Here is a 26,263-nt window from a genome sequence, read left to right as displayed (position 1 = left end):
CAACATGTTTTGTGGGACGTGTGATGTGTTTCTGTGTGTGTCGTGTTGTGTGTGTTTCTGTGTGAGTCATTTTCTGTGTCATGTTGTGTGTGTCGTGATATGTGTGTGTGTGACGGGTTGTGTGTGTGTGTGTGATGTCTTGTGTGTGGTGTTGTGTGTCGACTAGAGTGTTGTGTGGATTGTGTGTGTGGTATTGTGTTTGTGGTGACATGTGATGTGGTGTGTGTGTGAGACGTGTGTTGTGTGTCGTGTTTGTGTCTGTCTGTGTGACATGTTGTGTCATGTTGTGTGCCATGTTGAGTGTGTGTGTGGTGTTGTGTTTTTGGTGTCATGTGATGTGTTGTGCGTGACGTGTGTGTCATGTGTGTGTTTGTGTCTGTCTGTGTGACGTGTTGTGTGTGTGACGTGTGTAGTGTTTTGTGTCTGTGTGACATGGCGTGTGTCGTGTTGTGTGGTGTGAGATGTGTTTTTGAGTGTGACGTGCTGTGCGTGCGTGCAACGGGCAGCGTGTTGTGTGTGTCCGTGCTATGTGCATCATGCGACATGCGACGTGTTGTGTATGTGCCTGTGACATGCGATGTTTTGTGTGTGATGTGCAACACGTGACATCTTGTGTGTGTTACGTGCGACGTGTTGTGTGTCCGTGCTACACGCGACGTGTTGTGCATGACATACGACGTGCTGTGTGTGCGCGTGTGACACGCGTGGGACATGTGTGAAGTGCGACTTGCTGGGAGTGACGTGACGTGCGACGTGTTGTGTGTGCCACGTTCGACGTTTTGTGTGTATGTGTGCAACGTGCAACGTGTTGTGTGTGTCTGATGTGCGACGTGTTGTGTGTCTATGTCCAATGTGTGACAAGCGATGTGCGACGTGTTGTGTGTGCGGCGTGTGGCATGCGGCGTACGATGTGTTGTTTCTGTCTGTGCGACACACACCATGTCACACACAAAATGTCTCATGACACACAACACGACACACAACCCATCACCACACACAACACACCACTCACCACACAGACTCACACACAACACGTCACACAACACTCTAGATGACACACACATCACGTCACAAAACACCACACACACACCACACCACACACAACACAAAACACAACACATCACACAGACACGGAACACAACACTCTGGACGACACACAGCACACACACAACACGTCGCACACACACAAACGCGTCTCACACACACGTGTTGTGTGTCATGCTGTGTGTTTGTGTGATGTTGTGTGTGTGAGATGTGCGATGCGCAATGTACTGTGTGTGTGACGTGCTATGTGAGCGTGCGACGTGCTGTGCGTGTGAGGTGAGATGTGTTGTCTCTGTGCGTGCGACACACACCACACCAACGGCACACAACACATCACACACACAACACACCACACAGACACACGCACACAACACAACACACAACACATCCCACACACACTGAATACAACACTCTAGACGACAGACAACACATGCACAACACAAGTGTTGTGTGTCGTGCTGTGTGTGTGGGACGTGTTGTGTGTGTGAGATATGCGAAACGCGACGTGCTGTGTGTTTGATTTGCGATATGCGATGTGCCGTGTGGGCGTGCGACATGTGACATGTAACGAACGACGTTGTGTGTGATGCACAGCACTTTGTGTGTGTGATGTGCGACGTGCGACGTGTTGTGTGTGTGAGACGTGTGACGTGAGCTGTGTGGTGTGCGTGACTGTGACGTGCGACATGCGACATGCTGTGTGTGCATGCGAATTGTGATGTGCGGTGTACGACATGCGTCGTGCGGCGTGTTGTGTGCGACATGTGACCTTTGTATGTGAGGTGCGACGTGTGACATGTTCTGTGTGTGTGTCTGTGTGGTGTGTTGTGTGATCTGTTGTCTGTCGTCTTGTGTATGTTGTGTGCCATTTTGTGTGTCGTGTTAAGTGTGTGTGTGGTGTTGTGTCTGTGGTGTCATGTGACGTGTTTTGTGTGATGTGGTGTGTGGTGTTTTCTGTCTGTGAGACGGGTTGTGTGTCGTGTTTTGTGTGTGTGTGAGACGTGTTTGTGTGTCTGACGTGCGACGTGCTGTGTGCGCGACGTGCAATATGTTCTGTGGGTGTGACGTGCGAGGAGTTGTGGGTGCGAGATTCGACATTTTGTGTGTGTGAAGTGTGACGTGTTGTGTGTCCAGGTCAGTCCCCTCAGTTGCAGTCTCAAGTCTTCAGTGTCCTTCTTGCTGGCAGTGTCGGTGGGGGGAGGAGAAAGGCCAAGCGTGGGCCCCGGGTTTGGGTTTGGTTTTTGCCCCCTCAGCCCGTGTGCTTGGGAAGCCCCAGTCCAGGCGTGTCTGGGGGGGGGCGGAAGCGTGGTGTCCCAAGTGTCCTTGGCCCCCCCGCCTGGAGGCACTCGCAGCAGTTATGTTGAGGATCTGCAACAATATGTTGCAGAGTCAGACCGCCTGAAACTAAACAAAGCCAAACAGGGCAGATATGGAAGAACAATGCTGAATAAAGCAGCTTTATGTATAGTTTAACAAATGATACAGAGAACAAGGGAACTAGCTGGGAACTGGATTGGCTGGCTATATGGATACTTAGGGCAGCTTCCTATTGGATAGGTATGCTGGGAAAAAGGATGTATAAAAGCCTGTGTAACTTCCTGCTCTGTGTGCAGGATCTGAGATCTTATTCTCCCTGTACCTTTTTGCAGCTGCAAATAAACTTTTCTCCTTCTCCACCCCGTTGTGATTATTGGGTGAAGCACACCGGGTAACAAACCAACCCCAGCTGTTGTTTAACCTCTCGGCACTGGGTGCTGGCAACAGCTTTTGGCATCCCTGGGTGGGCGATGAGGCTGCTATTTAGCCTTGCCCGGACCCCTCCTGGAGGTCGAGGATTGCGGCGAGAACCGACGCCCAGCGTGCACTGGTGAGTTCATCGGGGGCCTCGGAGGAGACGCGATTTGATCGACCCCAGAGGGCACGACGGTGCAACGCACTCATATAGTGGAGAAGTAGTTGTGGATGATGGTGAGGAACCGGTCCCTTGGACATGGGGGAGGAGCAGCTGCGGACGACGGTGAGGAACCGGTCCCTTGGATAAGGTAGGAACCTTTTGAAATCCGGATTCTATGCTCTGTTGGAACCTGGGGATGCCCAGAGTTACCCTGTAGGTGTGGGACAGGGACAGAGCTCGGGGGTTAGGGCACGGTGTACGCTCCTAGAATGCATTCTAGCAATCTGGAAGGTATTTGGTGCAGATCCGATGACTAAGAGCCAATTAAAACGATTCTGTACAGTTGACTGGCCTCAATATCAACTAGAGGACCAGGAGTGGTGGCCACCAGGAGGGTCAATTAATTACAACATGATCCTCCAATTAGTTTTGTTTTGTCAGTGAATGGGTAAATGGAATGAACATTTGTATGCACAAACGTTTATGGCTTGAAGAAACAGAACAGAGCTGTAATTCTGCAGAGCTGTAATTTGACTCCGACTGGTTCGGTAGTAGCTAATGTTAGTCCCCAGACCCCCACCCCCACTGTAATGGCAGAGCCGATGTCCCCTTCGGCCCCCAACCCCCACCTTATAAGGGTAGGATGCCTCGGGTTACAGAGATTGCCCCCCCAGTGGGACTCTATCCTTTGCTTCCCAAGACTGTTGTGGCTTGCCCAGGGGCAGACGGACGTCAGGCTACCACTATGCAAGTTTACACCCATGTGCCATTCAATCCAATAGACCTAGCAGCTTTTAAAACACAGGCTGGGGAATTCTCCATGAGCCCAAGCTGGTTTATTTCAGTCTTTGAGGGGTGCCTCGGTAGTCACAAGCCGGATTGAGATGACTGTAATATCCTCCTGAGAACCCTGTTGTCTGAGGTGAAGAGGAATCAGGTTACAGCTAAGGCAAGGGGAGCGACAGCTTTCAAGCGGAAAAAAAAAAAAAAAAAGAAAGGAAGCTATCTGTCAAGTTCCTACCCCAAGTAATCGTAAGTGGCTCAGGGCATTTCTGGGTATGGCAGGGTTTTGCAGGATATGGATCCCAGAGTTTGGACTGTGGGCTAAACCCCTGTACGACAGTGTAAAAGGAGCAGATCATGACCCCTTCTGTTGGACCCCAGAGGCTGACAGGGCATTTAAAATCCTGAAAAGAAAATTGATGGAAGCTCTGGTACTGGGCCTGCCGGATCTCTCGAAGCCATTTCAGTTGTATGTACATGAACGAAAGGGGGTGGCCCTAGGAGTGCTCACACAGCTGTTAGGAGCATGGAGACGTCCCGTGGCTTATTTTTCTAAGCAACTGGATCAGGTTGCAAAGGGTTGGCCGGCATGTTTATGGGCGGTCGCAGCTACTTGCCCTAGTGCTTGAGGAAGCGGAGAAGCTAACATTGGGAGGGGTTATGCAAATCTATACTCCCCATATGGTCCGAGCCTTATTGGCTGCAAAGGCAGGGCTTTGGCTCACCCAGGCTCCATTGCTCGGAACCAGGCTAAGCTGTTAGAGAACTCTGAAGTCACCTTACAGCCTTGCCCCTCCCTTAACCCAGCCACCCTCTTGCCAGAAACAGAGGAACAGGAACATGACTGTTTAGAGATCATAGACGCCCAGTACTCCAGCCGTCCGGATTTAAAGGATGCACCCGTCCCAAATGCAGATTATGAGTGGTACACTGATGGTAGCAGTACTGTAATAGATGGGCAAAGGAGGGCGGGTTATGCTGTTGTGACCCTCCATGACACTGTGGAAGCTGAAGGTTTGCCTGCTGGGACCTCTGCCCAGCTGGCCGAACTAATAGCCCTGACCCGTGCACTTGAACTGTCAAAAGGAAAGCGGGTCAACGTTTTTACTGATTCAAAGTATGCTTTTGGTGTGCTGCATGCTCATGCTGGCCTATGGAAGCAAAGGGGAATGCTGACAGCCCAAGGCTCCCCAGTCAAGTATGGGCCCCAAATCCTCCGGCTCCTAGAAGCCGTACAACTTCCCTCGGAAGTGGCGGTGGTACACTGTAAAGCCCATCAAAGGGAGGATCAAGATGTGGCCAGAGGTAACGCCCGGGCAGATAGAGAGGCTAAGCATGCTGCCACCCTGCCATCCCCTCAGGCTGAGAACGCCCATATGCATGCCCTTATCCCATCAGGAGGGGAGCTTCCAACCCCTCAGTACTCTGGGGAGGAGAGACAGCTAACTGACAAACTCGGTCTCCGGGAAAAGGAGGGATGGCTCCATTCCCCAGAAGGGAAGGTCCTCTTACCAAAGGGCCTGATCCGGCTGGTGCTGCAGAAACTACATCAAACCACTCATGCTGGCAGGGAAGCACTTATCCAGCTAATGGGAAAATACTTTATCACTTCCGGACTCCAACCCCTGGCTGCCCAGGTACAAGCGGACTGCTTAGTCTGCCAAAAGAATAATCCCCGACCGGGACATCCTGTGCCACCAGCTGCCCTGGAACCCACTCCGGGCCCCGGACAAGTGTGGCAAATAGACTTTACTGAGTTTCCCCGGACCCCAGGGTTCAAATATCTCCTTGTCATAGTGGATCGGTTCAGCGGATGGCCAGAAGCCTTCCCATGCCGTAATTGCAGTGCCAGAACAGTGGCCCTCAAGTTTGTTAAGGAGATCATTCCTCGCTTTGGACTCCCCCAGTGGATGGAATCTGACAACGGGACACATTTCACGTCAAAAATCATTCAAAGCATCTCACATGCTTTACAGATCCCCTGGAAACTCCATACGCCCTGGAGACCGCAAGCCAGTGGGGTAGTGGAGCTTATCAATCAGACCCTTAAACGGCATCTCTCAAAAGTGTGCCAAGAAGCCTCACTGCGATGGCCTGATGCTTTGCCCCTCATCCTGCTCCGTGTCCGCGCTCTCCCAAAGGGTAGATTAGGGCTTAGTCCCTTTGAAATTATGTTTGAATGGGCATGGCCTATGAATGGCACCCCGGTTCTGTCAGGGGAATGGGAGCTGGGTAATGGTTTTTTGTCTCAGTATATGTGTTCCCTGTCTGCTGTTCTCTTGTCTCTTCACAGGTATACCAAGGATTCCCAGCCTCTCCCCTTGGACTCTCCCGTCCACTCCTTACAGCCGGTGACTCTGTGCTTGTTCGTACCTGGAAAGACGAGCCTCTCCAGGAAAAGTGGAAAGGACTCTATACCGTCCTGCTGGTCTCCCATACAGCGGCAAAGACCGAGGGACACAAGAACTGGATCCATCACTCTCGTCTGAAGGCAGTACCCGCCCTCTCGTCAGCGGAACAGTGGACCGTCCAACCTGCTGACTCCTCATCTAGTGACGATCTCGGGCTAAAGCTACTGTTTAAGAGACACAAATAGCGGGCACCTTAATGCTAAATGGGCCCACCCAGGTACTGGAGACCCTGGGTTGGGAAGACTCGGGTGATAATTAATTGGGTAACATTGTTATTCTCTCTATTGGTATTTCCAAACTGTGCATATCGGGAGCATAACTCCTTTGTTTTGCTTGCGCACCATGTTGCTAATTTAACAAACCAGACTGATTGCTGGGTATGTGCTCCGACTCCACTGTCCCCCAAAACGGGAATGCCCCTTGACATGCTGCCCCTGACCCTAGCAGAATAAGCCACCCCCAAAGAACAGGAAAGAATGGACTTGCCGATCTGGAACAAGATCCCTTTACAGCCACCTCTCAGGACCAGGAGTATTCGGTTGCAGTACTCACTGAGGGAGTGTTATGTTTTACCCAAAGCCAATCTGATCACTATGGGCGTCCTGTGGGAAAAAGCTCCTGTGTTATTTACACAGTGGGCTGATGGGTATTGGATAAAGACCAACAGGGGAGGCCAGCAGTGTGGGTGTAATGGTTCCTCTCCTTTTGGGGAAACTCTTACAAATAATCTTACCACAAAAAAAGGGTTTGGAAATATAACTTGCCGTCCAGTTAATATCTCCAACGTAGCAAGCCAATGGTGGGTTTGTAGTGGTCCCTATGGTGAGTGTAATTTGAACGGCACAGTTAGAAATGCCCCCACTTGTACCCAATCAGGAGGATGGGATGCCCCCCTAGGGGCATATGAACTGGAAAAGCAGCCTTAAATAGCCCAGGAATCCCCTTAAGAAACAGTCCTTATTGGGCCCTACAGGGTCACTATTTTGTATGTGGCCGAAAGGCTTACAAGGTGCTGCCAGCCAACTGGACAGGTAGCTGTTATATAGCTCGTGGAGTTCCTCATCTTTCCATAACTGCCACGCTGCCCAAAGGAAAGATTAGAAATGCCCGAGACACCTCTGTTGAGTCACGAGAAAAGACCCTGCGGCGACTGACTACGGCATTGGAGGGCAAGATGAAGAATCCCCTCACAACCGAGAAGCTTGTAGGGTGCTCTGTACTGGGAACAGCACCACTGTTTACCGGGCCAGCCATGGCAGGCATAGGCCGCTATACTGTAAGCCTGCAAATGGTACTTGAGAAGGTGGCCTTAGAGTTAGAAGGCTCGGTTAGTGATTTAGGGTCAGCAGTAAAAACATTAAATAAAGAGGTTCAGCAGCTCAGGACGTTTTCCCTCCAAAACAGGCTGGCTTTGGACTATCTCTTGGCATCCCAAGGAGGGATTTGTGCCCTCGTCGGGCCCCGCTGTTGTGTATATGTCAATGATAGCAGTTATGAGATCTATGAAAAGGTGGTACAGGCTGAGGCCCATGCCCGAGCCGGAGCACAGGTTGCCTACACTGCCCCAGAGAGCGATTGGTTGCAAACCTTGTTTTCAGGCTGGGGTTTGTCGTCTTGGCTGGGTGGTTTATTTAGCCTGTTATTGAAACTTTTCTTTCCTGTATTGCTTGTATTACTGGTATTATGCTGTGCAGTCTCATGTGTTAGGGCCCTTTTGCAAAAGTTAATAAGTCATTCTCTTCAGGGCTATCACAGAGTGCTTATGCAAAGTCCTATTGTAAAGAAATAAGTAGCCCAAGTGAGAAAACTCAGAGCCAAGGCTGTTGAGTGTTCTCAAAGGGGGGAGTTGTTGGGTACACTGGGGCATGGCCACTAGGTAACTCGAGGGGATGGAAGACCACGAGAGTCAATGAAGCCCCCTCGCACTAGGCCCAGGTGTCCTTGGGACCTTTTTGCAGCTGCAAATAAACTTCTGTTCTCCACCCCGTTGTGATTATTGGGTGACGCACACCGGGTAGCGAACCAACCCCAGCTGTTGTTTAGCCTCTTGGCACTGGGTGCCAGCAACACTGTCCAACATTAAAGAGGTGAAACAAGGCTGGCAGTTTGGGCTGCTGGACAGAACAAGCCTTCAGGCTGAAAAGCCAACAACCTTTCTCTCCATTTCAGCAAAAAACAACATTCAAGAAACCCCCACAAAAACAGGCACCTGAAAAGTCCTGCCCCCGACTTCACCTTTCCAAGGTCTTCTCCGCACTCTCTCCCGCCCCGAGTGAGAATCCGACCCCTTGACCAACACACCACAGTGAGACCCGAATGCAGCTCTCCCTCTGCAGGCAGGATGGTGGAGAAAAACACAGGTGAAAAAACCCTCCCGGCTCAGCTGCGCAGGGAGCCTTGGCAAGGACGTGGTGGAAAGGTGACGCCGGGATCTCTCGCACGGGAAAGGAGACTCGTGCCCGAGTCCAACCAACCCTTTGGGAACTCGAAGGAAGCCGCATCCCACAGGCGTTTCCACAGCCCAGCCACCAGCCACACACCCAGGCCGGAGGGGCCGGGACACGGGAAGGGGCAGCAGCCAACGCCCCCGGGGGGAGGGCTGGGGCGGGAGCTGCAGCCAGGCCCCTGGACCCGCAGGGAGACGCAGACCCTGACGGCAACCAGCCACGTTTGCCCACGTGTGTGTGTGAGACACGTTTGTGTGTGTGTGATGTCTTGTGTGTGTGCTGTGTGTCGGCCAGAGTGTTGTGTTCAGTGTGTGTGTGCTGTGTTGTGTTTTGTGTGGTGTGTGTGGTGTGTGTGTGTAGTGTTGTGTGACATGTTGTGTGTTGTGTTGTGTGTGTTGAGTTGTGTGCCGTTTTGTGTGTTGTGTGGTTGTGGTGTCATGAGACGTGTTGTGTGTGATGTGGTGTGTGTCGCACGCACAGACACAACACATTGTACGCCGCACGCACAACATGTCACGTGTAGCACGTCACACACACACGTCACACGCACAGCATGCTGCATGTAGCACGCACACACACAAAACATTGCATGTTGCACGCACACACACACAACGCGTCGCCTGTTGCATGATGCACATCGCACACAGCATGGTCACACACAACACCTTGCGCGTCGCACGCACAGCACCTCGTACCTCACACTCACAAACGCATCTCACACACGCACAACACGACACACACCACATCACCCAGACAGAAAAAACTACACACATGTCACACATACAGAAAGACACGCAACACGACACACAGCATGTCACACACACACAACACGTCACACAACACGTCTCACACACACATGTCACACACACACCAACACACACAAGACGACACACAACATGACACACGCTTCACACAAAACACGTAACATGACACCACACACACAACACCATACACACACTGAACATGACACAAAACGGCCCACAATACAACACAAACACACATCACACACAACACATCACACACACACCACACCACAAAGACACACACACAGTACGTCACACACACACACACAACACTACACAACACACGTCTCACACACCCACACACCACGTCACATGTCACCACAAACAAACAACCACACACAATCCATACAACACTCTAGACCACACATGACACACACACGACACACAACCCGTCACACACACACATATAACACAACATGACACACACACAATACAACACACACAGAAACAAATCGCATGTCCCACACAACACGTCGCACGTTGCACGGATACACAGAACACATCGCATGCACACATGTATGCAAGTCGCACGACACACACACAGAAACACGTCACACACAAACACACACGTGACACACAACATGACACACAACACATCACAAACACAAACACTTCTCTCACACACACACAAGATGACACAGAACCCGTCTCACACAGACACACACAACACAACATGTAACACACAACATGACACACAACACGTCACACATACAGCACGTCGCACATCGTAGGGACACACACAACACATCACATGCCACATGTTGCACGTCACACCTGCACACACAACACATCGCGCATCGCACGTCACACACACAACACGTTGAATGTTGGACACACAACGCGTCACACGTCGCATGCACACTCAGCACGGCACATGTCGCACATTGCACGCCACACTTCGAACACACAACACGTCGCGTGTCGCACGTTACACACAAAAACGTTGCATGTCGCACACAGATGTTGCACGTCACACCTGCACACACAACACATCGCGCATTACACGTCACACACACAACACGTTGAATGTCGGACACACAACGCGTCACACGTCGCATGCACACTCAGCACGGCACACGTCGCACATTGCACGCCACACTTCGAACACACAACACGTCGCGTGTCGCACGTTACACACAAAAGCGTTGCATGTCGCACACAGATGTTGCACGTCGCACATCGCACACACAACACGTCGCACATCGCACAAACACAATGCGTCACAAACAACACATCACACACACACAAACAGGTCTCACACGCACAACATGAAACACAACACATCACACACACACAACACAACACACAACACGTCACACAGACACAAACACACACAACAAGACATACATGTCAGACACACCCCCCCACACGCCACATGACACCACAAACACACCACACACACACACCACGTCACACACATACAAACACACAACACGACACACAACACATCACACAGATAGGCACAAACACATACAACATGACACACAACACGACACACCCAAGACTACACAAAACACATCACACACACACACACACACCATGTCACATGACACCACAAACACAACATCACACACACAATCAACACGGCAAACAAGAAGACGCACATGTGAAGTGTGGGGTGCGATGTCTTCTGTTTGCGTGTGCGACATGCAACGTGCAACGTGAGGCGTGTTGTGTGTGCGTGACGTGCAATGTTTTGTGTGTGTGATGTGCGACGCAGGACGTGTTGTGTGTGTGACGTGCGATGTGCTCCGGGTGGGGTCTGTGTGTGTTTCTGCACAAGCTGATTGCGATGTCCCGGAGACCAACAGCAAAGAGGGTTCGGCGTCAGCTTTCTTGCCCTGCCGTCAGTCTGCCACCGGGCTGGGGGGACAGCGGCTGGGGACCCCAGGAGCTGCTGAGAGACGCGGAGGATCCCTCGGAAGGGAGAAGACGACGGGAGAATCAGACTCTTCCAGCAACGAGCCACATTTGCCCAGTGCTGACGCTGTCAGGCCTCCGCATTTTGGGCCAGAAACCAACAGCCAAATCGAGCTGGAAAATTGAAGCACTTGCAAATGGCCCTTCTAGCGTCTCACCAGACCGTCGGCGACCGTCTGGGGGTGAGCTGTGGGCTCCCGAGAGGTAGAATCCAGGGCCTGCCTCTTGGCTTCCCACGGCCAGGTATTTTCAGCCCCCAACAATTAGGGGAAGAACAGGGAGATGAAAAGCCAAAGAATGTTTCAAGAGTTCTCCTTCCTGGCTGAGCTGGGGGCGCTGTCCAGGTCACGGATGGTCATTCTGGGGAGGGATGTGGCTCTGGTCCACTTTGAAGGCGGTTGATCTGGGGAAGGATGTGGGTCTCAGATATCTGGAGGATTGGCCCAGAGCCCAGTCTTGTGGGGGCACAGCTGGTGGTCCTCATCCTCGTCTGTCTGCCTCTCTTCTGCCAGAGAAGGCAAGCCAGGCTAGTACGAATAATGATGCTGTCAATAAAATGGAATCAAGTTGTGGATGTTTTTTCTTTGAAAAAATATTTTCACACTTTTCAATCGGCCCCTGGTAGTTCCTAGGAGAAATGTGAAGGATGAGATCTTGGAACAGTTCCCTCTTTGTGGGAGCAACAGCTGGCTGGGGTTTTGGCTGCTCAGGCTTTTGTTCCCTGGTTTTACCCACTGTGGTTTCTTTTGCATGGATTTCATGTACCTGTGTGTAACTTTTTGCCCAAAGGCACACAGCTGTACAGGTTTTATCTACAATCTTTACAAGTTGAAGCTGCAGATGGAGGGAGCTCCCAGCAATGGCAGCCTTAAGGGGGTGGGCGGCTAGAAGCTGGGGGACTGGATTGGGACCCCCCAACACTTACTGCTCTCTCTGCCCTGCAGTTTTAGTCCCCCCAGATTAGCCTGATTATCACAACAAAATTCTGTTTCTCCTGCTGCTAACAGCCCACCTTCATCGATTGGTCTCGTTAAGGGTTGTTATGGCAACCCCCATTTTCTCGTCTTCTCTGTATCACTATATCTATATCTTCCTGATGTATTTTCCCCCGCATGCATCTGATGAAGTGGGCTTTAGCCCATGAAAGCTTATGCTGAGATAAATATGTTCGTCTCTAAGGTGCCACAAGTCCTCCTCATTCGCTTTTCCTGACTGATTATGCTGGGGGCTCTGCCTGGCTCCAGCGCTCCGGTCCCTCTGCTACCAAGGCCACCTGGGAACCCTGATCGATTCCAGCTTCAAGGAGTACTGAGATCCATCTGTCTCTTTCTGTGCCTCTGTCTCTCTCTAGGAATAGCTTCCTGACCCTGCCTCCTGTGATCAGTTATAGTTTGCTAGCCCCCCACCCCACCTCCATGGGTGTTTTTGGCTTCTCCATTCACTCTGCAGCAACGCTCCTTGTACCCAAGCTAAAGATCCCTGCAGCCCCAAAAATCCTTGGGGGTTTGCTCAGCAAGTGGGTTACTAGCAGAATGGTTGTGGGGTGAAGGCGGGGATAGGGAGGTGCTGAACCTGGGGGCAGAGGAGGGTGGCAGATTAAGGTGTTGCTCAGCCCAGCCCGCTGAGTCCAAGGACATGTGAGGGGACCAGCATTAAATTGCTGTTCGATCCAGCCCACTGAGTCCCGGGACACATCAGGGGTCAGCTTGCGAGTGCTGATGACCCAGTCCTCTCTGACATGCTATGTTCATGTGTGTGTGCCTGTGTGTCTGTTCATGTTCATCACATTTGGGGGCTGGAAGACCCCAGCCCTGGGGAACCGAGGTCCTGCAGGGTAGCTCCATTGGGAGGGAACTTGCAGAAGGAAGGAGTAGCGATCCATAGGAAAACTCAAGTGACAAAAGCAGCACATTGACAGAATTGCAGAATCTCCCCTCACCAGAAGAGGAATCCTAACAAATGGGCGTACCCCAAGGTAAAGGGCAATCCTGGTAACAGCTCATTTGGGGCTTCTTTGGAAGGGGGATGGACGTCATTCTTGCGACAAGGCACCTGCTATGGCCAAAAACACTTTCGCCCTGTGCGCCCTTCCAGACAAGTCTTATGTCCCAAATACTTTGGGTCTTCCGGGATAAGTCCCCGAATAATCAAGGATCTTGACCAAAAAGGTCGTCACGTCTAAAAAGGAAGAAAGATTGTCGTTGTGGAGACCATGAAACAAGCCCTGCAACTTTTGGACACGTATCCCGACAGCCCACAGGGGGCACGTCAAGGGACGTTCAAAGCGAGACGGGCGTTCTTTTTGGGGAGACTAACCCGCATTGCGCTGACCAGGAGAAGGGGGAAGTGGGAGCCTGCAGCGCCATCTAGCGGCCAAAGGAGAAATCGCCGGCTTCTGGACCTGTGTGCGCCCTTGGTTCGGTTCACATGGAAAGCTGTGTCACGCCAGGTTGGGAAAACGGGGTTCTGCTGCCCGCCATCATCCTCTGGAATGACTCAACCCGATAGGACACCTCCTACGATACACTGCTCCGAGTGATGCTCTCAAATATGTCCCCACAGCTCCCCAGTCTCCCCCCTCCGGGAGGCAGGGGTGAGAGGATTGTTCTCCCCAACTGACAGAGGGAGAAACGAAGGCTGAGAAAGGCGAAGGGTCTCGTCTTCCATCATACAACTTGTCGGGATAGAGTTGGGAACAGGACCCGGGTGTCCTGACTTTCAAATGAACCATCAGTCTGGAGTTTCACACACTGAAGGATCAGAATAAAGGGACCTGCAATGAGCTACAGACCAACAACCATTCACACTGATTCTTCAGCGAGTGTTTTAGAAGCACGAGAACACCAGCGAGAACCAGAAACGGCTCAGAGGCAATCAGCAGCAAGGGGGAGAACAATTCACCAAACAGATGGTTGGTTCTGGCTTATTTACTGGGCCTTAAAGGAGAACAACAAAGTCCTGAATCTCCTCCCTGCCACGAGACCCCCTGCTCAGCCAATCAGCATGGAGACTCTGGCGGTGGGCTGAGGGTTCCCCAGATGGCCGAGGGATGGCTCAGGTCACCGGTGAGGATCACTCTCAGAGCACGCTTCCTGTCCCATCTCTTTGGGAGGCCTCCCACCATGAGGGCTATAGAGCAGCCCCCTCCTCGCCCGTGGACGGAGGGAAGCAGGAAAAGGAAAACCAAAAATGACAAACCCCAAGGACTCCAAGGGACAAAGGCCTAGCTGGGGGAAAATTGTCCCACCTTAACCTTCTGTTTTCCCGCCGAGAATTTGGCCAGTACCGGGTGGATCAGGCTGCCTCGGTACCAAACCCCTCCGGGGCTCTTCCCTTCTCCACAGGGACGTCTGTCTTCTCGCTCAATGAGCAGCGGGAAAGGAGAAAACTCCAGAGAGGCTCCACCTCGCACTCACATACGAGACCCTGAATTCTCTCTCAGTCCTCAAGGAGACACCTCAAGAAGGAGACTCCCTGCAGCAAAGCCCCGGGGGTCTCTGAGATCCCCCTGCCCTGCAGCCTGTCCTCCCTGGCCGTTGTCGTGGACTCTCTGTGAGGTCACCGCCTCCCAACCGCCTTTCACCAATCAGCTGAGTGCTGCAAAAGGCCCTTGTGATGTCACTGCCACCCCCACCCCTGCCCTGCAGGGCTCATGTCCTGCCCCGAGCCGGCTCCTGTGCGTGTTTGAGCTGCTCCCCCTGGGTCACCCCCACACACTCAGTGGTCGTGCAAGGGTTCAAGCAGGCCACACGTGGAACCATCAGAGGATGCTCCATGTGCCACACGCGGTTTTGCAGAGATTTGGAGACTTGAAGGCCAGAAGAGACTCTTAGATCATCTCATCTGGCCCCCCTACACATCACAGGCCTCCTGTATGGCACAGTAGCGAGTTTTGGACCAAAGCAGACTCCAGAAAGGCATCTCATCAAGGGATGGAGGAAGCACCACTTCCCTTGGGAGTGTGGAGGAAATTGATGCTGTGGGGGGCAGGGAATTGACCTCAAGGCCACACCTGTGAGTCTGTATCATAACACACATGCACAACAGCACTGCGCGAAGTATGTACACGTCACCTTAACTCTGATGTTTCCTAACGTTTACAGGCCTGGTCTCCAGGGTGTTCTTTGTGCTTACAGATTGATTCTGGGGAGAGATGTAATGATTTAGTTCAGAGTGGGAGCCGTGTTAGTCTGTATCAGCAAAAAACAAAAGAAAACGAGGAGTACTTGTGGCACCTTAGAGACTAACAAATGTATTTGGGCATAAGCTTTCGTGGGCTAAAACCCACTTCATCGGATGCATCCACTGGAAAATACAGTCGGAAGATATATATACACAGAGAACGTGAAAAAATGGGGGTTGCCATACCAACTCTAACAGACAAATCAATTAAGGTGGGCTATTCTCAGCAGGAGGAAAAAAACCTTTTGTAGTGAAAATCAGGATGGCCCATTTCAAAGAGTTGAGAGGAAGATGTGAGTAACAGTAGTGGGGAACTTAGCATGGGGAAATAGTTTTTACTTTGTGTAATAACCCACCCACTCCCAATCTTTATTCAAGCCTAATTTAACAGTATCCAGTTTGCAAATTAATTCCAATTCTGCAGTTTCTGGCTGGAGTCTGTTTTTGAAGTATTTTTATTGGAGAATTGCGAATTTTAGATCTGAAATTGAGTGACCAGGGAGGTTGAAGCGTTCTCCGACTGGTTTATGAATGTTATAATTCTTGACGTCTGATTTGTGTCCATTTATTCTTTTGCATAGAGATTATCCGGTTTGGCCAATGTACATGGCAGAGGGGCATTGCTGGCAAATGATGGAAAACATCACATTGGTAGACGTGCAGGAGAATGAGCCCATGATGGTGTGGCTGATGTGATTAGGTCCTAGGATGGTGTGCCTAGAATCATAGAATCATAGATTCATAGAATATCAGGGTTGGAAGGGACCTCAGGAGGTCATCTAGTCCAACCTGTTACCGGCACCCAGTGCCAAGAGGCTAAACAACAGCTGAGGTTGGTTCGCTACCCGGTGTGCTACACCCAATAATCACAACGGGGTGGAGAAGCAGAAAAGTTTATTTGCAGCTGCAAAAAGGTACAGGGAGAATAAGATCTCATATTCTGCACCCACAGCAGGAAGTTACAAAGGCTTTTATACATCCTTTTTCCCAGCATACCTATCCAATAGCAAGCTGCCCTAAGTATCCATGTAGCCAGCCAATCCAGTTCCCAGCTAGTTCCCTTGTTCTCTGTATCATTTGTTAACCTATACATAAAGCTGCTTTATTCAGCATTGTTCTTCCATATCTGCCCTGTTCGTCCTTGTTTAGTTTCAGGCAGTCTGACTCTGCAACATATTGTTGCAGATCCTCAGCATAACTGCTGCGAGTGCCTCCAGGCGGGGGGGGGGGCAAGGACACTTGGACCTAGTATGCAGAGCTGCTGCGAGTGCCTCCAGGCGGGAGGGGGGGGGCGGGCAAGGACACCTGGGCCTAGTGCGAGGGGGCTTCATTGACACTCGTGGTCTTCCATCCCCTCGAGTTACCTAGTGGCCATGCCCCAGTGTCCCCAACAACTCCCCTGCTCAAAGCAGGACCAATCCCCAACTAAATCATCCCAGCCAGGGCTTTGTCAAGCCTGACCTTAAAAACTTCTAAGGAAGGAGATTCCACCACCTCCCTAGGTAACGCATTCCAGTGTTTCACCACCCTCCTAGTGAAAAAGTTTTTCCTAATATCCAACCTAAACCTCCCCCACTGCAATATGAGACCATTACTCCTTGTTCTGTCATCAGCTACCACTGAGAACAGTCTAGATCCATCCTCTTTGGAACCACCTTTCAGGTAGTTGAAAGCAGCTATCAAATCCCCCTCAGTCTTCTCTTCTGCAGACTAAAGAATGCCAGTTCCCTCAGCCTCTCCTCATAAGTCATGTGTTCCAGTCCCCTAATCATTTTTGTTGCCCTCTGCTGGACTCTTTCCAATTTTTCCACCTCCTTCTTGTAGTGTGGGGCCCCAAACTGGACACAGTACTCCAGATCTCCAGAATAGATATGTGGACAGAGTTGGCAATGGGTTTGTTGGAAGGATCGGTTCGTGGGTTAGTGTTTTTGTTGTGTGGTTGCTGGTGAGTATTTGCTTCAGGTTGGGGGGCTGTCGGTAAGCGAGGACTAGCCTGTCTCCCAAGATCTGTGAGAGTGAGGGATCATCCTTCAGAATAGGTTGCAGATCCTTGATGCTGCGCTGGAGAGGTTTCAGTTGGGGGCTGAAGGTGACGGCTGGTGGCGTTCTGTTCCTTTCTTTGTTGGGCCTGTCCTGGAGTAGGTGACTTCTGGGTATTCTTCCCTTCAGCAGGTAGTTTTAAGATGGCTTGATAGAGATCCTGTAGGTGTTTGTCTCTGTCTGAGGGGTTGGAGCAAATGTGCTTGTACCGTAGAGCTCGGCTGTAGACAAGGGATCGTGTGGTGTGGTCTGGATGAAAGCTGGAGGCTCACCACACGATCCCTTGTCTACAGCCAAGCTCTACGATACAACCGCATTTGCTCCAACCCCTCAGACACAGACAAACACCTACAGGATCTCTATCAAGCATTCTTACAACTACAATACCCACCTGCTGAAGTGAAGAAACAGATTGACAGAGCCAGAAGAGTACCCAGAAGTCACCTACTACAGGACAGGCCCAACAAAGAAAATAACAGAACGCCACTAGCCGTCACCTTCAGCACCCAACTAAAACCTCTCCCATGCATCATCAAGGATCTACAACCTATCCTGAAGGACGACCTATCACTCGCACAGATCTTGAGAGACAGGCCAGCCCTTGCTTACAGACAGCCCCCCAACCTGAAGCAAATACTCACCAGCAACCACACACCACACAACAGAACCACTAACCAGGAACCTATCCTTGCAACAAAGCCCGTTGCCAACTGTGCCCACATATCTGTTCAGGGGACACCATCATAGAGCCTAATCACATCAGCCACACTATCAGAGGCTCGTTCACCTGCACATCCACCAATGTGATATATGCCATCATGTGCCAGCAATGCCCCTCTGCCATGTACATTGGTCAAACTGGACAGTCTCTACGTAAAAGAATCAATGGACACAAATCAGATGTCAAGAATTATAACATTCAAAAACCAGTCGGAGAACACTTCAATCTCTTTGGTCACTCGATTACAGACCTAAAAGTTGCAAATCTTTAACTAAAAAACTTCAAAAACAGACTCCAACCAGAGACTGCTGAATTGGAATTAATTTGCAAACTGGATACAATTAAATGAGGTTTGAATAAAGACTGGGAGTGGAAGGGTCGTTATACAAAGTAAAACTATTTCCCCATGTTTATCCCCACCCCCACCCCCACCCCCCACTGTTCCTCAGACTTTCTTGTCAACTGCTGGAAATGGCCCACCTTGATTATCACTACCAAAGGTTCCCCCCCACCCCCCCCATTCTCCGGCTGGTAATAGCTCACCTTAAGTGATCACTCTTGTTACCGTGTGTATGGTAACACCCATTCTTTCATGTTCTCTATGTATAGAAATCTCCCCACTGTATTTTCCACTGAATGCATCCAATGAAGTGAGCTGTAGCTCTCGAAAGCTTATGCTCAAAGAAATTTGCTAGTCTCTAAGGTGCCACAAGTACTCCTTTTCTTCAAGTGAGATGGTAATTCCTTAATTCCCTGGGTTACTTCCTGGCCACTTCTGTGACTTTAGTGCCATTATGAAAACTGTTCTCAAAATCTCTGGGTCCCCTTGCCCTACGCTGTGGTTATGAAAGCTCCTTCTCAGCTCCTTTTACTTTCCTGCTTTCCAGTTACTGTAAATAAACCATTAACACAATTCTTCTTGTTTCTTCCACATTCTTGTCTTAGTTCCAGTTGTTGGGGGCAGAGTCATGAGATGTGTTTGTGACACTCTACACCTTGGGGGAGCGTCTTATGCTGATAAGAAGCACACGGGATCTTTTCAGGGGAAAAGGCAATACGCCGCATTTCTTGAAAATACAACTCTTAGCATACGCATTTAATCACACACACACACACACACACGTGTCCTGCAGATGGTCTTACAGTTACCAGTTTGCTGTAGCTCTTGTCAATATAATGGCCAGTTAGATTGAACACAAGCGAGGAGCTGGGCTCTGTCGGTCGCGATCCCATGCTCCGAGGCTTTGCAGGACTGAACCCAGAGTCTGATGGCAAAACACCCCAGTTTTAGACTTATAAATTCCCACTTTCGTCGATGGATTTTGCAATGTCATTCTGTAATCGTTAGTCCTTAAGTGGGGTTAATCTCCGGGTTTTCCGCTGTTATCATTTGATGGTTTTGTTGGCGTCCCATCCTTCGCTCTTCTTTGTTGTCTTGCATTCAGGGTGCCTGCCTCACCTTTGAGGTCATCAATGCTGCTAACATGTTTAGCGTCGGATACAATGGATGTTTTCTGATTGTCTCCTGCTGTTTCCAAGTCTCTCACTTCTTCTTGACCATCTGGACATTTGTGATGGCTTTTCACCTTTATTTTGAACTATGCACACATTTCTCACTCATACCAAACAATTTGATGGAGACTTTCAAACAGGATAATATTTTAGAAAGGATGATATGGTTTCTAAAGGGATTACAAAAGAACCTTAGGCAACTTAGTTTGCAATGCAGAGAAGAAACACAACTTAATTTGTAATGCAGAGAAGAAACAACACCTTGGAGCAAATACCGTAATGAAACCTTATCCTGAAACAAAAGGTGACCAGGACTGTTCTGGTCTATTCCTGCCTGAAATCAGCTTCAGACATCAGAATCTGGCTGATGCCTCTTTACCAATGGCACACGAGGCCGTTCCTTCCTGCTCTCAGAAAGGATGGCGGGCAGAATATGGTCAAATCCTATCATACATCACTCCATTTAATACATGATTATCCCTTGTCTTTCATTATGCAAAATGCAAACATCGAATCCTACTCCTCTAAGTGCCCTGTAACCCCCATATTCCTCACCTTGGATTTAATTGTGATGTTACACGTAAACCATGCCATGCAAGGGATCAGGGGAAAGGTGAGAAGCTGCCAAAAGTCACTCTTCTCTCTGTCTAGATCTGTGTCTCCTCAATGCCTATGAAATGAGAAGAATTGGACGGTTTTCACTGAAACATGCTGTAAGTTGTGGAATCAGCCCAAAATGAGCTTCCCCAGAGGTACCAGCAAGGAAGGTCAGCACCCCCCGGGTGGGGTGTGATACAACCCATCAGGAGGCATTGCCCAGCAAGGAAGCTCCCATTCAATGATTCACCTGCATGAGGCCACAGCAAGGGAATTGCTCCACCTTGCTGGGAGATTGAGCAATGCCCCACCCCCACCCCAGACATGCCTGGCCTGGGGCTTCCCAAGCACAGGGATTGAGGGTACAAAAACCAAACTCAAACCCAGGGGCACATGCTTGTCCTTTCTCCTTCCCCCACCTACACTGCAAGCAAGAAAGACACTGAAGACTTGAGACTCCAACTGAGGGGACTGGCCCAGATTTCAAGGGAGAAATCTGGGTGCTAGGGACTGCAAAATCCAGGAGGGGAAGAAAAACGGCTTCGTCTCATTGTTGCCCAGTCTAGGAGGGTTGAGAGTTCAGACTGTGCACTTAGGTGTTTATTTCCTTTGGTAACTTACTTGGATTTTTTGCCGTTCACTTCATACCACTTAAAATCTCTATTTTGTCGCCAATAAACGTGTTGACCTGTTCAATTTGACCAGTGAGTTTCCCTGAAGTGGATGGTAAATTCCTCAGTTATCAAAGGCTGGTGTCGAGCCACTTTTCACTGACGAAGTGGGGAAAGAATTCATACGATAGAGAGCCTACTCCTGAGATACAGGGCTGGGAGCTGGGGGGATCCGGCTGGTGCCTCCCTGTGTGACTCAGGAGTGGCTCGGGGAGCATTCATGCGATCAAGCTGGGTGATAACAGCACCTGGTGGGGGTGCTGCTGGTCACTAGCAGGGCATTGGGAGAGACAGCCCAGGCTGGCGAGGGTTCAGGGGGCACAGCGGTCCCTTGGTCCCAGGCTGCACCTCAGGGGGATCCCATCACATTGTCCCCCTCCAGCACCCACAGGGAATAGCGAGCCTCTAGGAGGAGCATTTGGGCTTTGCTGAGAGGTGTCACTTTCCAGTCTGTGCTCTGTCTCTTCTCCTGGACACACCCCTGTCAATCAGGAATCGCTCAGCTGTGCTCTGCAGAGAGCTGACTGGTGACACAGGGCGCAGCCCAGGATGGGACAGAGGTGTGGCAATGCTGAGCGTCACAGGCCATGGGTTTAGACAGCTAGAAAATCACAGGAACAACACGGATCCACCCAGCGGAGTTAGGTGCCGAAACTCCCCGTACAGCGCATGGCCCACACAGGCACCGTACAATACAACACACGAAACCAGCTCACTGGGCAGGGAGCCAGCCAAGCCCTTGAATGGGAGAGACTGAGGAGGGGGAGGTGTCCTAGCCCGACCCGTCTCTCACAGCACTCACCTGGGCTGTGTCCAGCTGCCTCGCGTAGCTCGGGGCGTGAGTACCAACCTCAGGGCAGAGTGTTACACACCAGGGCACACACCCCATGGGGACTGGGAGCTCGATAGTTTGCTTTCACCCACCAAGAGCCAACTCCCCAGGCACGGCAAGAGCATGAAGAGGGAGTCCCAGACACTCCCCTTGGGCCCTCTGCTCTGTCCTGCCACCGAGGCAAGCCTGCCTTTGGGCTCGATCTGTGGCTCAGGGAGGCCTGAGCAGGAGCTGGTGCTGCCAGCATCACCCCCCACTGCCTGCAAGGGAGGAAGGATTGAACCAGGGTCCCCATGTTTCAGGTCAGTGTGTGAAGCACGGTGCTGTGATGGGGCTCTCTCCCGCGCTCCTGTGGAAGTTGGGTCCCCGCGGCTAAATAATGAAAGAGCTCGGGCCGGGGGATTGGATCACCGGGGTTTCCTAATTCCGACCTCGCCGGTGGGTTCCTGCTCCACTGGACAGTGTCATCCAAATAACATTGTTAGAAATCAGTCCTGAAAAGATGCGGAACAACAGAAATTCAGGGGTTTCAGGACAGGGAGACCAATTCAGGCAATCAGAACAGCAGATAGGACACATTTTGAGCTCCTTTCAGGCTCCAGGCAGACATGTTATAGAGAAGGAAACTGGCCAAGAATTCTTGGAAACTGTGTAAACACTTATAAAAGTATCCATTTGCTTTATGATGAGGGGGTATGGGGGTGGGTGTAAACTATTTCCCTGAATCAAGTTTCCACTGGCAGCTCAGTCCACCATGTCAGCAAGAGAAGAGCTATGGTCCCTGGGCATTGGGCCCCCCGGGGCCTTTAACACCACAGCCCTGGGGAGGTGGTGCTGAGATGGACCATCCAGTGAGGAACACAAGTCCTTCTACCGTCCACCACACCCTCTTTTGGAACGGCTGCTGATGGCTCACCCCATCTGTGGGAACTGTTATCCCCTCTGCCACCCTCTATCTGGGGGTTTTCTCTTCTGCACCTATCTGGCAGGGCAGCCCCCCTGTCTGAACCCCTGATCCGCTCCCAGTTTTGTCCCTCTGCCCATCCCTCCCCTCCAATTTCCCCCCTTCAGGGGGATTTTCCCTGCCTTTGGTTGCAGGGAGCAGATGCTGGTGGTGAGTGAGGGCAGCAACTTGCAGATGTCACTGAGCAGGTGATAAGAACAGAAGAGCAAAAAACGGCCAGACGGGGTCAGACCAAAGGTCCATCTAGCCCAGTGTCCGTCTGCCGACAGTGGCCCAGAGGGAATGAACAGACAGGAATCATGCCGGGATCCATCCCTTGTCGCCCCTTCCCCAGCTTCTGACAAACAGAGGTTAGGGACACCATCCTGCCCATCCTGGCTAATCGCCATCGATGGACCGAGCCACCAGGAATCTCTCTAGTTCCCTGTCGAACCTTTTGATCCCAGGACCCTGCTCAGGAACGTAGAACGTTCTAATAAAGAAGCAGCTTCTGACACCGGGGAGCTCCTCTTCCTCCTCCCCTCCCGGGGGGGATGAGCAGGCCCCCCAGCTGTCTCTCTGCCCCGGCCCCTATACCTCATCACCCCTTCAGCCTCCCTCCAAATGTTCCCTTCCCCCTATCACCTCTTCAGCCCCCCTTCAGCCTCCCCCAACTGCCCTGGTCCCCTTCCCCTCATCGCCCCCCTCAGCCTTCCCCCCCTCCCAGGCTCCTCCCCAGCTGCCCTTTCAGTCTTCCCCCCCTACAACCAACTGCCCTCCTTCAGCCTTACCCCCAAACCCCTCATCTAGCTGCCCCACATTCCCCCTTTAGCTTCCCTCCCCCGCAACTGCCCCTTCACCCCCTCACCCACTCCCCTCCCTCTGCCTCTCCCCAAATTCCCAGCCCCACCACGCTGAGGTTCCCTTCCCCACGACCATCCACTTCCTTCCCATGGGCAACAGGAAATGCTTTTGAAAAAACCTTTTGTAAAAGTAAAAAGTAAAACAATCGAAGCAAGCCCCTCCCTTGCTTTGTGCTGGGTTTGTGTGTGTTTGGCTGAGGAGGGGTTGTTCTGAGCACACGCCCTGTGTGATGGTAAATCCCTTGCCCTCTCAGTTGCTGGAGTTCTCACACCCTCTGCTCTTGGGTGTGAGCTCACCACAGGACACGGCGTCTTATTTCCAGAGCATCTTGGAGATTAGACAGAGGAACCTGCACCCCAAACCCCTCATCCTCAACCCCACCCCAGAGCCCGCACCCCCAGCCGGACCCCTCACACTCTTGCACCCCAACCCTCTGCCCTAGCCCTGAGCCCCTCATCCCTGGCCCCACCCAACAGCCCACACCCCAACCCTCTGCCCCACCTGAGCCCCCTCCCACACGCCGAACCCTTCAGCCTACCACGCACCGTCCATGTGCAGAATGAATTTTGGATTGAGCAGCAATGTACAGGGGAGGGGTCACCCCTCATCTCCATATTGGTGCACAGAACAACATTCATTCTGCACTGTTACCCCCAAATCTCTGTCAGGAATAATAAGGAGGTGACATTTTCAACAGGTCCGACTCCTACCAGCATCTATCAACTGGGAGCATTAGAAATCTCTGTGCCTCCCACCCATGTTGCACTGAAATAAAGGATAGAAAGAATATAACCTTAAACAGAAAGAAGATTTATTAAGGGATAGATACAACTGGGGGAAGATTCACTATGGGGAACACTACAAATACCTCCCCATAGATTCCAGCAAGGGGCATAAAGCCCAGACCCTTAAACTGTCCTTTGGTTAAACTAATAAATGCCCCCAAAATAATGACTCTCTCTCTCCAAGCTGCAGAAGAAGTACACCGACAATGGATGGTCCATCTCAGGATCTCTGGTGCATCGGAGGATCTGGCTCTCTACTGCCGAAGCAGGAGATCAACAGATCTGGGCCGACAGCAAAGCCTCCACTGGGGCGTTTGGTGGATGACGGGAGTCAGGTAAGTATCCGAGTCCTTGACAGATGTGAGTAGCCGGAGTCTTGATCCGATGCCGCGCAAAGAACCTGGCCGTGGCTGCCTCCATGGTGGACAGCGCCTCGGTCACCCCCGACCCTCCCTCGTACGCTCGCCGTGGCGCACATTCCTGAGGCGCACGCCGACGGGCCCTGCCCCACCGGGCCCAGCCAGTTCTCTGCCCCTCCGGTTCCGTCAGGGACACAGAGTTTTGGCGGGAAAATGCCAGGAAGAAAGGGTACCAAGATGGAGTTCAAACCCTTCCAATCGTGTGCACCATCTTGAATTTCTAAACTCCATTTTCAATTTCAGCAACATTCAAAACAGAATATGACCATGTACCAAAATCGCCTTACAGCACACGGGCATAACAAATTAGAGGAAACACTGCTCCTGACTTTCAACCTGTCTGTCACATCTTGAATTTCATACATTGACCGATGAGAATAAACGGCTCTCAGGTGACCTACAGACCAACAGTTGTTCATCGGAATTATTCAGCAAGTATTTTAGATGACCTGGAACATTGGAGGAAATCATCAACTGCTAAGAGACAATTAATGGAGAGAAGCAGCAAGAGGAATCCCATACTTTGGATTGGTTGTGTCTTATTTCCCTGATTTGAAAGAGACCAAAAGGACCTGAGTCTCCTCGCTGTCGATAGCCCCCTGCTCGGCCAGTCAGCATTGAGATGCTGAGGGGTGGGAGGCTGACAGGTCTCACCAGATGTCTCAAAGGATGGCCCTGGTCACCATCAGAGGGGATCACTCTCAGATCCACACCCACCGCTTTGGGAGGTCCTCCCGCATTGTGAGCAACCCCCCCCCCACCCACACTCCACACACACCCCTCCTTGGTAGAGGGAGGGAAGCAGGGAAAAGGGAAAAAAGAAGCAAGAGAAGAGGAGAAAGGAGGGAGGACAGAGGAAAAGGGAAACCAAAAAGGATAAACCCCAAGGTCCCCAGTGATTCCAAGGGTCACAGTCCGAGGTAGGAAATCAAATTCTGCCCCCTTAAGCCAGTGTTTTCTGTGCCGAGAATTCTGCCTGCAGCAGGTGCATCAGACCCAACAGGTTCCAAACCTCTCGGAGCCTCTGACCTTGTCCAAGGGAAGTTCGTTTTCTGGCACAACCAGGGGTAGGAAAGGAGAAAACTCCACAGAGGATCCTCCTCACGCTCACAGACGGGAATCCTAATTCTCTCCCCGTCCTCGAGGGGAGACCTGGAGAAGGAGACGTGCGGCTGCAAAGCCGGGGGGGGGGTCGTCTCAGTGACTGCCCTGGCCCTGCACCTCGGCCCTGCCCGGCTAATGTCGGGGTCTCTCTGCGAGGTCACCCCCTCCCCACCACCTTTGCCCAATGGGCTGAGTTCCTGCAAAAGGCCTTGGTGATGTCACTGCCCCACCCACCCCTCCCCTCCAAGCTGATGACTTGCCCCTGCCCAGCCTCTTTGGAGGTTGGAGTTG

The sequence above is a fragment of the Caretta caretta genome, chromosome 28 (assembly GCF_965140235.1).
Source record: "Caretta caretta isolate rCarCar2 chromosome 28, rCarCar1.hap1, whole genome shotgun sequence".
NCBI lineage: Eukaryota > Metazoa > Chordata > Testudines > Cheloniidae > Caretta > Caretta caretta.
This window is presented reverse-complemented; position numbering follows the sequence as displayed.